This window comes from Heliangelus exortis, chromosome 2, assembly GCF_036169615.1.
Source record: "Heliangelus exortis chromosome 2, bHelExo1.hap1, whole genome shotgun sequence".
In the NCBI taxonomy this organism is placed as follows: Eukaryota; Metazoa; Chordata; class Aves; order Apodiformes; family Trochilidae; genus Heliangelus; species Heliangelus exortis.
This window is the reverse complement of record NC_092423.1, coordinates 40,207,596-40,222,084: the sequence shown is the minus strand read 5'-3', so window position 1 is coordinate 40,222,084 and position 14,489 is coordinate 40,207,596. Positions and strand designations below refer to the sequence as shown.

The window sequence follows — 14,489 nt, the reverse complement described above, 5'->3', positions numbered from 1 at the left end:
CTCTCCGACACACACCCACACCCACCCACACCCATGCGCTCCCTCTCCTTCACGGACGCGGTCGGTCGCAAGCATAGGTGACCCCCGCAGGCTCCTCCGTAGGCACACGCCCCGATTCCCTCACAGACGCACTCACAGCCCCACCTCGCACAGCACTCGCGGGACTCGGGGCACCTCAGCGGGCGGGCAAGCATGAGGGCGGGCAGGAAGCGGGGGGGGAGGGGGGGGATAGGGGGGAGGGTACGAGGGGGTAGGTGGGGGGAACAGGCGGGGGGGACAGGCAGGGGGAGGACAAGCGGGAGGGTGGGACGGGCAGGGGGACGGGATAGGCAAGCGGGGGGCGACTACAGGCAGAGGGGGGGGACACAGGCAGGAGGGGGACACAGGCAGGGGGGGGGGGGGACACAGGCGGGGGGGGAACACAGGCAGAGGGGGGGGAACACAGGCAGAGGGGGGGGGAACACAGGCAGAGGGGGGGGGAACACAGGCAGAGGGGGGGGAACACAGGCAGAGGGGGGGGAACACAGGCAGAGGGGGGGCCCAGGCAGCGCCGCGCGCGCCCCCTGAGGCGCTGAGCCGTTTGCTCCGGGAGGCGGGGGAAGTGCTCGCTCGCCGCGGAGGCCGGGCGCGCGCGCCAGGGAGGCGGAGGGAGGGAGGGAGGGAGGGAGGAATGGAGGGCGGGGGCGCGGGGAACCGGGGAGGGGAGGGGTCGGGGGGGGAAGGAGGAGGAGGAGGAGGCGGGGCGCGAGCGCGTGCTACGGGCGGGCAGGCCGGCGGCGCGCGCCGAGCGGCAGGAGCGGCGGAGCCCGCGGGGGAAGCGGCGGCAGCAGCTCAGGCTCGCGCTTTCCCTCCGCCAACCGGCAGCTCGCGCGCCCGAGTTCGTAGATGGGGCTGAGCGGCGGCCGCTGAGGAGGGGAACGGGGAGAGGGAGCCGGTACCAGCCGGTGAGTCGCGGTACCGGCGAGGAGGTCGCGTGTCTGGTGCGGGGGGGAAGGGTTCCGTCCGCCCGCTTCTTCCTCCCTTCAAGCCGGCGGGGAAATGGTGGGAGGCGGGATCCCGCAGCGAGCCCGGCCGAGCTCCTTGCCCCGGGCCCGGGCCGCCGGAGCGGGGCGCGCTGCCCGGTGGTTGGAGCTGAGGCGCCCCGTGTGCGTGTGGCGTGAGGAAGAGGGAAGAAGGGAGGGGGGAAGAGTCGCCAGCCCGCAGGTACCGGTACCGGGCGGGCCTGCGGAAAGGCGAACATGGCAGCGCCGGAGTCGGGGAAGAGGGATTTTTGCCCCCATAGCGAGGATTAACCCTCCTCCTCCCGCCTCCAGATGCGTCCCCGGGAGACAAGATCTTCATCTGCCGTTTCGGATTATCTACCCGCCCACCCTCTTTTCCCCCACCCCCTTCCCGGTATTTTCTCTCCTCCTAGAGATTATCAGATTTCCCGCCCCTCCCTCTTCGGGATCCTCCGCCTCCCCCCTCTTCCGAGGGGATTATCTCCCCCCGTTCTCTGCCGGATTATCCCCCCCCCCCCCCGGTTTGCTGTCCCTGCCCCTCCCTCCCCGGTTATGCCCCTCCGCAGCCTCGCATCTCAGGGATTATCTGTTCTCCCTTTGGAGTGATTCCTCCTCTCTTGATCTCTGCCCTGGCCTTTCCCTGCTTCTTTTCCTCCCGAGGAAATCATCCCTCCCCTTCCGTCTGCCTTTGACTGGGGAAAGGGGAGAAAATGTGGGTGCAATTGGGTGGGCAGGAGTTTCCAGTAGTGCTGTCATCTCTGTGGTCTCTGTACTAGTACTACAGGCAAGTGGATGTAGATGGTAGGAGAAGCACCAAGGATGTAGAAAGCTTGTGGTAGAGTTCATCTTGCGGTGGTGTGCTCCATGTGGAGGAAAATATCTGCACCCTTTCTGCAATGTTACAGCTGCTGGTGGAGATGCTGGTAAAAGAGAGCCCGTCTGGATCAGTGCTTTGGAAAGACATGCACATGCATGGCTGGGAGGTGGATACCACATTAACCAGAAACTACACCAAAATAATAAAAGAAAGGCAACAGACTCCCAGTTTCTTTGAGGGAACTGCAACATAGAGTAGTAGTAGCGTAATATAAGTGGGAAGGTGCATGGATGACATTGCTGCTCTCCAGGGGTCAAAGCTGACTTGGATAGCTTCTGACTTGGCTTTCAAGGTGGTTGGCTTAGGCTATTGCTCTGTGCTGAAGAGGAAGGAGGCAGGAATCTTTTGCTTAGGTGCTGGTTCATTACCATCAACATGCTGGCAAATTACAAATGAGTTTGTTCTCAAAGAGGATAGACTTATCCCAGGTGTTTGGCTCTTGTGTAGGTTAGACTATTCTCGTTATTTCTGGTCTTAATGCACATAAGATTGCTGGAGGAGAGTTGTAGATCTTTTGACCATCGTGTGGCACAAGGCCCATGATTTTATCCATTAAACTTTCTCTACTTGGCTTTGAGAGGAGGAGGGGTTGTGAGAAATTGTAGAGAGGCTGGACAGCTATAAATAGATGTCAGACTAGAGGAGGCTTTGAACAAATCTTAGCATGCTGCTTCTGAACAGATAGTGTCTGTTAAACTGTTAGAGTTGACACTAGCATCATAATGTTTCATTTTATTTCTGCTGAGGTGGTTGGCTTTCAACACTTTGGCATTTGACTGGACCATGCAACATCTGTCACAAAATTCTTCTTGAAAATGCCATAGAGCAAATTCTCATTTAAGTAAAGGGCTGATAATTGTAGTCTGGTTTGAGCTCATTTTGATGTCATTTTTAAAGGGCTCTTCAGAGAAATCTTTAATTTCTTCTTCCATCCCTTGAAATGCTTTGATTTATGTTCTGGCTCTCCTTATTTTGTTTTTGAAGTACTGCATTATATAGATTACCTGAGATCCATGTTGCTGGGAAAAATCTGCAGTGCTGAGGCACTGTGTTATAATTCTGAGACCGTTGTTAATTTTTTTTATTTCCTTGCCTTTTCTAGATGAGACACTTTCCTACTCTCTTTGCTGCTGGGTTGTTTTTTTAGTGGAACCTCAAGGTTCCATTAAGGTTTAACCAAAAGGGTGTATATTCTGCTTTGAATTCTGGAAGCTTGCATTTGTGTCAGTTCCTATGGATGAATGCTGTTTCAGCCTGTCTCAAAAAACTGCTTAATATGGAACGTATTGACAAATATACTGTACCAACTATGTGGAATGGTGTCTGTTCTGGTGCTATATTAGTGGGCTAACTGCATACTAAAAGTCTCTAAAATAATTGAAAAGCTGTTGCAACATATGTGCCGTTGGACTTTTCCTGAACTACCTCTCAATGCTTTTTTTTTTTTTTTTCTTTAAATAATGGAAGCTATTAAGTTAAATCATGGCTTAATCACATATGTTTTGTTTTTTAAAGAACAATAAGAAAGGAAGTAGAAAAAGCTTGACCAGTGAATGTGAAGGAGAGTTAATGAAGGCTAATAGAGAGCATGCATGTCTGCAAGAACCCAAACTTCTGGGATATTTATTTAAAGCATAAAATTTTAATCTGATTTTTTTTTTTTCTCAGTTACTGTGTATGCAAGCCTCGGGGAAATAGGAAGGAATCTAGGCAGTAAAACTTACTACTTTTGGCATTTTTAGTTGATGTTTAACCACAATAAAAGCAGGAAAACCAAATAATTTGGCAGGCTTTATTTTGAGTTGCTAGGTAAGCGATCTAGCTTTGTACTCAAACACTCAGCTTCTGAGTTAGAATCAAGCTCCAGGTCCTTGTGTTGGATATTTCTACATGCAAAAACTAAGGCCAGTGACCTGGGGAAAACTTTAGTACCGTAAAGACAAAAGAGTCTTTAGCATGAGTCTCTGCGCAGTCCCTAAATTGTTCTGTGTATCTGAATGTCTTTATCTGTAGAAATTATTAGAGTTTGAATGCAGTTTTGTAGAAGTTTAGTGTTCTGCTTTAAAGCCGTGCTTTCTGCTAGAGTTAAAAGTGATTTAAAGTTTTGACTTGATGTGTCTGTCTGAGGCTTTTGTGAGTGCCCTTTGATCCTCTGTGCAGGACACTGATCTGTAAATCACTGAATCTTTTCTTATGATGTAGAAGAGGGGGAAGAATCTCTCTGGGAGACAGGTATGCATTTAGAATTATAAGTTTGTGGTAGTACTTCAGGTGTTGCAGTCTCCATCAGATGTTGAATGAATTATACTGTCTTAAGATTTGACAGGATAAAAAATTCACACAAGTTTAAATAAAATGTCCTGTTGTATTCTGTATTTGAGGTAAAAATAGATAATAATTGACTCATCCTGGTTTGAGTGAATTGGCTGAGATAGTGATCCAGTTACTAGATGAGGAAAGAGTATTTGCTGCAGAAAGAATACCACAGGAGGGGCAGGTGGGTTCTCGACACTTCATTCATCTGAACTTGCTTGAAGAGGTATTAATGTTTGTTCTTTTGAGGAAAAGTGAGGTAGTAGAGGCATTGAGGTGTAGGGAGAAACTCTACTTAACAAGTCAGACAATTTACTGTAATGGTACAAATTACACAGTGTAAGTTCTGTGAATTCGGTGCTGAGGTAAACTGGAATGGGTCTTACCTTGCACATGTGGTAAAAGAATGACTTTAGAAATATCCTGCAGTTGGAGTGGCACAGACACTTATTGGAGCTAGTTGTGTGGAAGTATGAGGTGTAGAATATGATGTCAGGTTTAAGTGGGAGTCTATGAGAGGGAAAAGTGGTTTTATTGCCCTCTGCAATAGGAGCAGCTCCTAAAGGGTCCTGGAGAAAAGTAAGTTTAGTTCAGGCTGACATGTGAGGGGCAGGCTGAAATACAGATGTGCCAGTCACAAGTACTATTAGAGGAAGGTAGTGGTTTGTTTCCACTGATGGGAAGGAGTCTGTGTGACTTTTTAGTGGTTTGTTTCCACTGATGGGAAGGAGTCTGTGTGACTTTTTTATCACAGGATAAATAGAAGATGATTATTTCAGAGCTTAAAAATGATTTTAGATGTGTGTAGTAGCTACAAGGCAGTGCTACAAGGCACCAGGAGGTGCTACGGGCTAGCTCAGTACAGTTTTGACTGCAATCTTTCAAAACTAAGTTCAAAAACATGTCAGAATAAAGGTTCATACTTGGGGACAAGAAGTTAAGATAATTTTTAAGTTAAGGTATTGTCTGATTCCATGGATTGGTATAGCCATCTGTAGTTGGATCTCAGGTTATGCTACAGCAAAACTGTTGTCTGTTTCATTTGGATAAACAAAACATTGTGATGCTAATTTCCTATCTTGTTAATTAAAAATTACTTTTTTTCATAATAAGGCAAGCCTGAATTATTTAGCTACTTCTCATGTCATTTCTACAAGAATAATGGAGATGAGAAAGAGAGGCTAGGAGAGGTATTTTTCCATTTCAAAACATTTGCATTCCTATTTTGGGTTAATGAGAGTCTTTAAAATGATGGTGAGTAATTTCACAACCTGTATTAAAGATAAGATTTTTTAAATGGGAGGTTATTTATTCTCTTATGGTTAATTATTTTCAAGGTCTTTTCGCTTAAAAGCAGAAGTGTGATATATTGGGAATGCTTCATACTAGGTTTTATGAGGTAGTTATTTAAAGAACTACTTCTAGCATTCAGGTCTCATTAAAACATGGTGTAAATTAGCAAGCTATTGAAATTGGATATTTCAGATCTTCTGGCAACAAATATAATTTTAAAAATTACTTGTGTGTATTGTTTTAAGAGTATTTAGTCAATACTTAGTCAATTTTGCATTCTGACAAGCAACTCTTTGAGAGCAGGAATGTCTTGAAATCTGTGCTGACTGTCAAATGTCAGTGTGGTTCTATAAAGTTTTTTTGCGTTGTGGAGGAAACCAATTCTTTGCATCTTACAGAAAAAATGTTGTTACAGTTTGTATCCACATCTCAAAGGATCAAATTACTGTTCTAGTTAAAATTCACTTTTCCAGGATGTGGAGATGCACCTGTTGATTTTAAATAAGCTTAAGCCTTTACACTTTGATTCCAGACATTTTGTCAGGTTTATTTAAGCCTCTCTTGATGAGAAAATGTCTTCATTCAAATGTTACCTCTGTAGTAAGAGTAGCCACTCAAATAGTTTTGGTTTAGTTTTCTTATTAAAAGCCTTGTCTCCACCCACTGGTCCAATGTACATTAATGAAAAGTTAGCGATAATTTTATGTATCTAATAACACAGGATGGAGAAAAGTAGATTGAGGGTACATGGGGTAAGTAGACTCAGGGTAAAAATGGTAGAGCTTTTTCTTAAGATGAGTAACGCAGTGTAGTGTAGCAGTCAAGTAAATCAATTTGTAGGGGAGTTAAAGAAAAATATATCAGCAATTTCTTGATACATTAACAAAAATATTTGGATTCTATGCTGATTCTTTAGTTACCAATACTCTGTTTAGAGATATGCATGCAGCTATCATGTGAGAGGTTTTGTATGTAAAACATCTCAACAACTTTTTATGTGACAATTAATTTTTTAAACAAGTCAGCCTTTATGTATCTTATTAAAATTCAACCCCGTGCCTTTCCTGATCCACTGTTGAAGTTTACAGAAGTCTTTTTGGCAAGATGAAACTGCTTACACAGCAGAAGTTCTGAAACTAGGAAGGCAAACTGCAGTCCAGTGAATGAAATGAGTGAAAAGTTTATTTTGCCTTTCCAAGCAATTCCAGCTCTCTGTATTGTGAACTATTGTGCTGCAGCAAAGCACAATGTTGCTGGACAGAAATTGCTTGAATGATACTAAGTTTACCATGGTCAAACTGTTCCTTACAGCTTCACTTGTATTTTTCAGGTCACTGGAACTGCAGAAGGAAGAGGTGTAATTAACAGTTGAAAATTCAGTTTATACATTCCTTGGTAAAGAGCATGTAGACAAGGAGAACTTGCTAAGTGAAACAATGCTTATAGAGTGCACAACTGTAAGGCAGTCATCTGAATGCAAATCGCATAGATATTCAGTCACTATTACCACATCTGCTGGTACAGTTTTGCTGTTTACTAAATTTTGTAAGCAATGGCAAAATAGGATGAGCAGTATTTGATTTGGTCAGTCCTGATCAGTGAAGCTCTTCTGGATTTAATCTATGTAGTATTACATCAACTTGTTGCTTGATGTAGTTGGCATTTGTCGTGCGTGATCTTTCCTCTGAGGACAAATTCTTTGTGTACAGTGCTATGGGATATTTCAAGCAACATTCAAGTGAAGCTTATTTGTCATGTGAAACACTAGTGATTTTTGGGCTGGCTGTGTGATTTTGGTTTCATTCTTTCATACCTTTCTCCTGGGTGGCCCACGTGCTGTGTAGATAAAATTTAACCTTGACATGAACCTGTTGTGTGAGAGGTGCCCATCGTTAGCTCTGTGATATCTCATAGATGTCTTGGCTCAAGAGTGATGAAATGGACACACTGCATTTGAGTCACTGTTCTTTAGAAAGAAAGATAAACTGGTAACCAGTGTTACTGAGTTTTACCAGCACTGCCATAACATTAGCTGGTCATGTAGATGTGATGACTGTGCTTGAGTTGCTTTGGCTGATGGTTGAGAACACTCATCCTTTTGCTGCTGCCTGCAGGGATAGTGTCCATTTCGTGTTACCATTGCCAGGAGGAAGAAACGTTCGAGCAGTTTCAAGGACACACAATAAATACGTTAGAATAAACGTTAGGAAAGGGGTAGGAGAGCACCGAAGAACAAGCAATAGAATTGTCTATTCAGCTTTACATATAAAGAGGCAGAAAAAATCCATCTATATGTCTGTTCGGCCCCGTCAGCTCCCAAAATGTAGGTCTTAGGGATCAAGACATTGTTAGAAATCTTTCTGTTGGGATGCGAGAGTAAGGGGATGTGTACACTGAAGAGAAGAGTAAGAGCCTTTGGGTGTCGTTAAAATGTGTAGAGTTGTGTTTATTTTACTGTTGTCGAGTTCCGAGTGTCAGCTACAGAAGCGTGCAGCAGAGCCCCTCCTGTTCTCAGTAGAAACGTAGCTCGAACGCTCCCTCTCGTGGTTACACAGTGACATCGGCGTTGGGAAAGTGCTTGGGGAAGCCGCAATTTCAGCTTTGGGTTAGCGACAGGAACCCGCTAGTTTTGTATGAGTGCCTGCTCGCTTAGCTGTGGACAGTAATAAATAATCTGGTGCTACTTAATAAGTAAGTAGCTGAATGCATTAGAAAAAAATCCACTGTAGCCAAAACTTGATACGTTTATAAATTTTGGTCTAGCAATTGAATAAAAAGTGAATCTCCCATCCAATAGTCTATTGCTTGGGGAAGTCATTGCAGTCTACTTGCTGGGACGTTTTGTGCCTGAAAGCATGCATGTTTGCTGTTGAAAAGACTTAGCTATGAATGGAAGTGTACACACTGAACTGCAAACAGCACAGGCTAACTACACACTAACTAAACAGCAGCAGAATGAAACAGGTACCAAGCTTACCATACAGGTGTCAGTCAGTCTTGGATTCCATGCAGTTACAGCTCAGGAAGGCTGTAAGCAGCAACATAAAAACTGTTAAACCGGAGTCTTCAGAAGAAGGTAATTAATTGGTAGTAATGAATATGAAGTGCAAAAGAAGAAGGTGAAATGTACAGCAGCAGGACTCATGATAAAGTGGAATTTCTCAAGATGTGTTGTCGTAAATTGTTGGAAATTTCCAGAAGTGAATGCTTCATACCTGATTCCAAGGTCCTGCTGTTGTTTCAGTTAAGCTTCTGGCTCCCAGTAAAGTTCTTTTTTGTAGACAGGACATAAGGTTAGGCCTTGTTTGACCACACATCTCATTTATTAATGAAGCCATCAGAACTACTTTGAGAAAGTTTTGTATCATGGTGAGACTGATAGAATGGTGCTGTTAGGTCTTGTTGTTCATTGGAGATGTTACATTAAAACACCTTATGTGGACTGTTAAGGAAGTTAGAGCTGATAATACAGTTTTATTTTTGTGAAATAATCTCATTTGTAAGATACTGGTAAAAGAACTATATATATATAAACTTTAAGTGAAACCAAGTAGGAGTTTTTTGAGTTATAGGGATTAGTCTAATTACAGATTAAGTACTTTTGAAAGAAGTTCCAAAATGCTCTTAAGCTACTTGACTTAAAATGGGTGGACACTATATAGAAAAGTGGGACTATATGTCCATTCATGCTTGCCACCTGGTGTTTTAGTCTTACCAATGTGCACATATCTGTTTTGCACCACCAGAAAAGGCTACTAAAAAGAATGTGTACTTTTGTACGGAAACCTATTTTCTCGGTATTCATGTAGTTATGAAACTTCTATGCATAAAAAAAAAAAAATTAAAAAAATCATCCCTTGGGCCTCTTTACCCCAGGCATAAGTGATTTTACTTTACAAATATAATTACTGTACTTCCAGAAGGTAATCTCTCTGGACAGCCATAGACTAGTTTGAATTAGATTACTCTGCTTTTTCCTCCAGGGTGAGTTAATACACTGCATTTTATTTTTCTGTAATTACTTCAAAATTCAGATAACTTTCAATGATACTAAGAATAGTTACATTTTAAAGGTTAACAGTAATGCTTTTTATCCTGTAACTTCTATTTTCTTCTGGTAGATATCTGCTCTACTCCTAGAACTTATGTTGTATTCACTTAGTCTCAGTTGTAGAGTTTCTTAATATGGAAATACTGGAAATATTTACTTAATAAACAGAGAGCAAGCACACTAAATCTTTCGGTTGTGACATTTAAGTAAGTCTAGCTAGAGCAATGCTTTTGTTAAGTCTCTATTTCCAGAGTTCTGAGTTTGCAAACTCCTCAAGTAGTTTGGCAATAAGCTGCGTGAGTAAAACAAATTACTACATTTTCCCTCTGTTTAAAATTTTTGGGACAGAAAGGCAGCCAGACAGAAATAAACAGGAGCAGAGGTAGTCTTGGGAGATACCTTGAGAGATATAACAGTCAAGAAAATGTTTTTCCCATTTTTCTGCATTAACTTCATCAGGAAGAGCAGTTCTCTGAATAGATGATTGTGAACCATGGTGAAACATCAATTCCAAAATGCAAATGCTTTCATATAAATGGCCTGTTTCTATTTGGGTTTTGACTTTTTACTTTTATTTTAAAAAGTATCTATGCACTTAAGCATTAGATTGGAGAAATATACAAAGATGGATTTGTAACTGAACCTCATTGTTTAGGAATGTGGAATTGTTTTGAAATAGACAGGAGGAAATCTTTGGTGTTGTGAGGTATCAGGGTATGGCTTCTTGTTTGTATTGAATATAAGACTAGCCAGAGTATCTGTCACGCTGTGCCAGTTCATTTTAATTCTGTAGTTGGCATCTTTTAATCACTGTGCAAGACTGTTATATGCTACTGTGAGATTTCTTTGTTAAATGCAATATCAATAGGTAAAAATTTCTATCAGTGAAGTCCTGCAGCCTAGCTACATAGCACTTGAGTCTATCTTTAATATGGTAATTTTTAAAAGAATAAGAATTGTCATTGGGTCAGACTGAATGTCCATCTAACTCCATATCCTCTTTCCAACATGCAGTGCAACTTTTGAAACTGTTAAGATTATATCAGGAGCTCTTGTTAACATTATGTCTGAGCAGATTTTCAAGAAGACAAAAGACATGGATGTCTCTTGATGAGAAGGCACTGGGGTTGGAAAATACAATGTCTGGTTAGCTTTATTTCAAGAAGGCTGTCATGGTCCCTTAGTGCTTAGGCATGATTAGTAAAGAAAAATGGTGAAGAAGTCCATTGTTCTCGTCTGCAACAGTAGAATCAAAAATTTAATGTGGTATTCTCATCTAAAATAACTTCTTATGTTATTGCCCTGGGCCTGCACATTAACAGCTTCCAAAAAGATCTGATTGCTTTGCAGAGATTGAAAACTAAGTAGAATGACTGAAAGGCACAAGATTGAAGGTCTACAGGAAGTCTGTTTGTAGACAACAAAGATTTGCCACCCTTTATATTGCTCTGCTTTTCTACAAGTCATTAAGGAACCAATATAAATGTGAGAGAATGCTTTAAAAAATCAGGCACAGGTAAGCAGTTGTGGGTATGGTTACCTGCAAGAAAACAATTTCTGCTTCCTAATACTGCACTGAAGAAAGACCCTGCATCAGGACCTTTCTCTTTTTGGATGTTATGTTGCTTAATGTCAAGATAAAACCCATTTGAACCGAGTGGAGTTGTTACCACTAATGGGCTAGAGTTGGAAGTCAGTCCACTAAATACTCTTAAAAAAAAAAAATTTTTTTTTAATGTGCATGTGACTGTGTACATATATACATATATGAATGTATAGATAAAAAGCATGTAATGAGTTTGTAATGAGTTACAGCATTTTATGTGTTGAGTGTATGTGTTTATATATATACGTATATATGTATCTTAAAAAATGTAACACTTACCCGTAAGCAAAAACACCAGCAACCATAAAGTGCCTAAGGAAGCATACAACCAAAGAAATCATATATGATAATTTCCTCGGGTAATCTCCCAGAATCCAGATATTGTTTCACTTGAAGACTTTTTGAACCAAATTAGGTTTGTGGGTTGTTTATGTAATTTGTGTTGTGTGCTTCTACTATTCAAGCTGCTTCTATTTTAAAACTGGTCTCGACTTATTAATGTACAAGTGTTCATATAGATATATAAATTGCTACTGTGCATTCAAGAGCTATTTGATGAGACATAAGAAACTCATCATTTGACTGGATTAGTCTTTAGTTTCTTTAAATAATTGACGTGGATTTTCTCTGGAGTGCTTGATAACCCAGATGCGATCTGTGTGTCATTGTAGCCTTCTGTGAAGATTGAGCCAGTACTGGCTCTTGCTTTGGTAATAAGTAGAGCTGGTGTTAAGTTTGCAGCAGATTAACAACCGTCCATGTATGTACTTGAGGAAGCATGTCAAACTGAGCAGGTTACCCACAGACTGCTCTTTGGTTGGCTGCTGTTCCCTTCTGCGTAATGATGGAGCAGCAGAAATAGATGTTTACCTTCCAAGCTCTCCAGAAATCTGACTTCTGCTGTGTGACATGTTCCATCTGATCCCATTTTCCACACGGGCACAGTCTAGGGTGGACCTAGCCTTGGCCAAGATCGTGGTGTGGCTTTAAAGGTTCTTTTGCCCTTGGCTTTGTGTTTTAATAAACACAGGAAGATACAGTGGTGGGGCTAAATGAAGAACATTTAAATGGTTTGAATTGTGTGTTGGTTGATCATAAAGTTCTTTGAGCTCAAATGTCTGTGGTGAAAAAAATTATCATCTGAAGCTAAAGGAAGGGCTTCTAGACTAGCAATAGAAATATTAATTTCAAGTCAGACTGACAGTATGGTAACCTGGGCTTAGAAACAGATTTTGTTAATCTGTGAAAATACACATAATAGGGAAACAGTGGTTTGTCTTACAATTCTATGATTAAAAAACATTAATCCTTCTTCACATTGTCCTATATGTGTACTCAGAAGTGGGAACAAACTGTAGCAATTAACTCACCTTTCACTCACTTCAGTCATTCAGTGGATAGAGGTTTGTTTTATTCTGTATCACTTGGAAAACACTTCTGAGTTTACAGTAATACCCAGTGACCTTTAAGTTTCTTGGTTCAATCCTCCTGGTGCAAGTTAGAATGATGGAGTTAGGACTTCTAGATCATTGTATCAAAAGTGAACAGGGGATGTATTTTGCTCAGTGAAATCAGCTTGATAGGAGAATTTAGCATTCAAGTAGCTATTGCCCTATAGAAGAGTTTCTGTGACCTATTGGAAACACGATGTCAAGGACCCAGAGAAGTGTAAAGAGCTTTTTCCTTTTAGCGTTTCAGTATTTCATCTTTTCACACTTCTTGGTAAGAGGTTCTTGTGATTGATCCCTTCATCAGTCAGTTGAAGAGGTGATAAAGAGCAGTGTCCAAATACATTTTTCTAAAAATGTTTAAAAATATTTTTTTTCAAGGTTTCTTCCAAGACTTTCTTACTACCTTTGAATAAGAAGGGTAGTTGCTAGTAAACCTCTGGATTGGAATAGGTGGAATGTAGAATTTCTCAGGCTTGACCTAAGTTGGGAGGTATATGAAAGTAAGCAGTGCCATTACCAAGAACTTGATCTTGACTTTTTGGGGTGGTCTTTCTTCTTGGGATAAGAGATTCTGATAGTGGTAGGTAAAACAAATAATTTGGTTGTGGGGTTTTTTGTTTGTTTGTTTGTTTTGTAGTTTAGAAATAAAACAGTGGTAGAGTTCAGGAAGAATTGACCAACTTGTCTCAAATTGCACCAAGAAAGCAGGTCTTCCTCTAATTACTGGTATGTATTGCTAAAAGAAGTAATGATGGTGTATCTAAATTCTATTCTCAAAAAATAGGTATACTTTGATCTTCTGATGTCTTGAAAGTGGTGCTTGAATAGACTTTTCTCTTGCTGAAGAAATAAATCCTGTGGAAGAAAATCCTTTGGAAGAAAAAGTGCAGCATGTGTATACTTCTTGTATAGAAACACGAGTGAAATTTACCAACTGTAAATTTGATATTATTTGTTTAAATGATGCCCAAAAATACTCTTGTGCATGTGAAGATGTTGAATGCATCATAAATTTCAGATAATATTATCTAGAATTACTGTACTTGGTTATCTGTGACCAAAATTAGAATCCTGCTAAAGCTTTTATTACATAGCTTTTAGAGCTCATTGGCAGCTTTTTACTGAGTTAATAAGCTGAAGAAAGGCAAAGGAAGTGGAGTGTAATCAGAATGCTAGATTCAGGCCATCTTTTAAATAGAATTTAAACATACTAGAAGGATCTGTAAATGTCTTTACCACAGATTGTTTTTGATCAAACTACTCATCCTTTTAATGTAGCTAAGCCACCATTTTGGTTTTAATCTCTACTCTGCTTTTTAAGCAGTTCGGAAACAGGAGGAATAATTTTCTTGGATAAACAGAAATAGGCAGTGAATGGAAGCACAGTGGAAAAAATCTTGAGTATAGAATTATAGAGTATATAGGACTATGAATAACCATTTATGAACAAATGGGTTTATCAAGAGTTAGGCTATGTGACATTTTACTGTTTGTGCTTAAGGAAATACATGCAAGTACATCTTGTCAGCTGCTTTTGAGGGAATCTGAACATACAAACTTCAGAATGAGACTTTCATTCAAGTAGGTCACTTCCTTCCTTTTTAGCCCCCCCCCCCCCCCTTTTTTTTTTTTTTTGCCTTTTTCCCAAAAACTACTTTAATAGATACTTAACTTTGAAGTTACTCAGATTACTTACCTGCTTGCAGCTGAGCATATGGCTAAATCACTTAAGTAATACTTCATCAAATCCTACTTATCTGTAATATTGTCTAACAAAATTTTTAAGGCAGTTGGCTGAAAAAGGAGCACAATGAGAGGCAAGTAGAACCTGCTCAGCTTTGGGACCTTCCTGTTTTTCTTGTCAAGGGAGAGGAGTCATCTTCCAGGTGAAAGTGAC

The 14,489-nt window shown here is 41.0% G+C and overlaps 1 protein-coding gene across 3 annotated transcripts in view; it reads left to right on the top strand.

Annotated features, from left to right (window-relative positions):
• Window positions 1–715: 715 nt before the first annotated feature.
• Window positions 716–14,489, top strand: part of PALS2 (protein associated with LIN7 2, MAGUK p55 family member) — a 60,391-nt gene continuing 46,617 nt past the window's right edge. The window contains exon 1 of one of the 3 annotated variants that reach the window (XM_071735688.1): window positions 716–944. The gene's annotated coding sequence lies outside the window, so the exon portion shown is untranslated. The remainder of the gene's footprint in view (window positions 945–14,489) is intronic. The other 2 variants (XM_071735687.1, XM_071735689.1) reach the window with 2 other exon arrangements.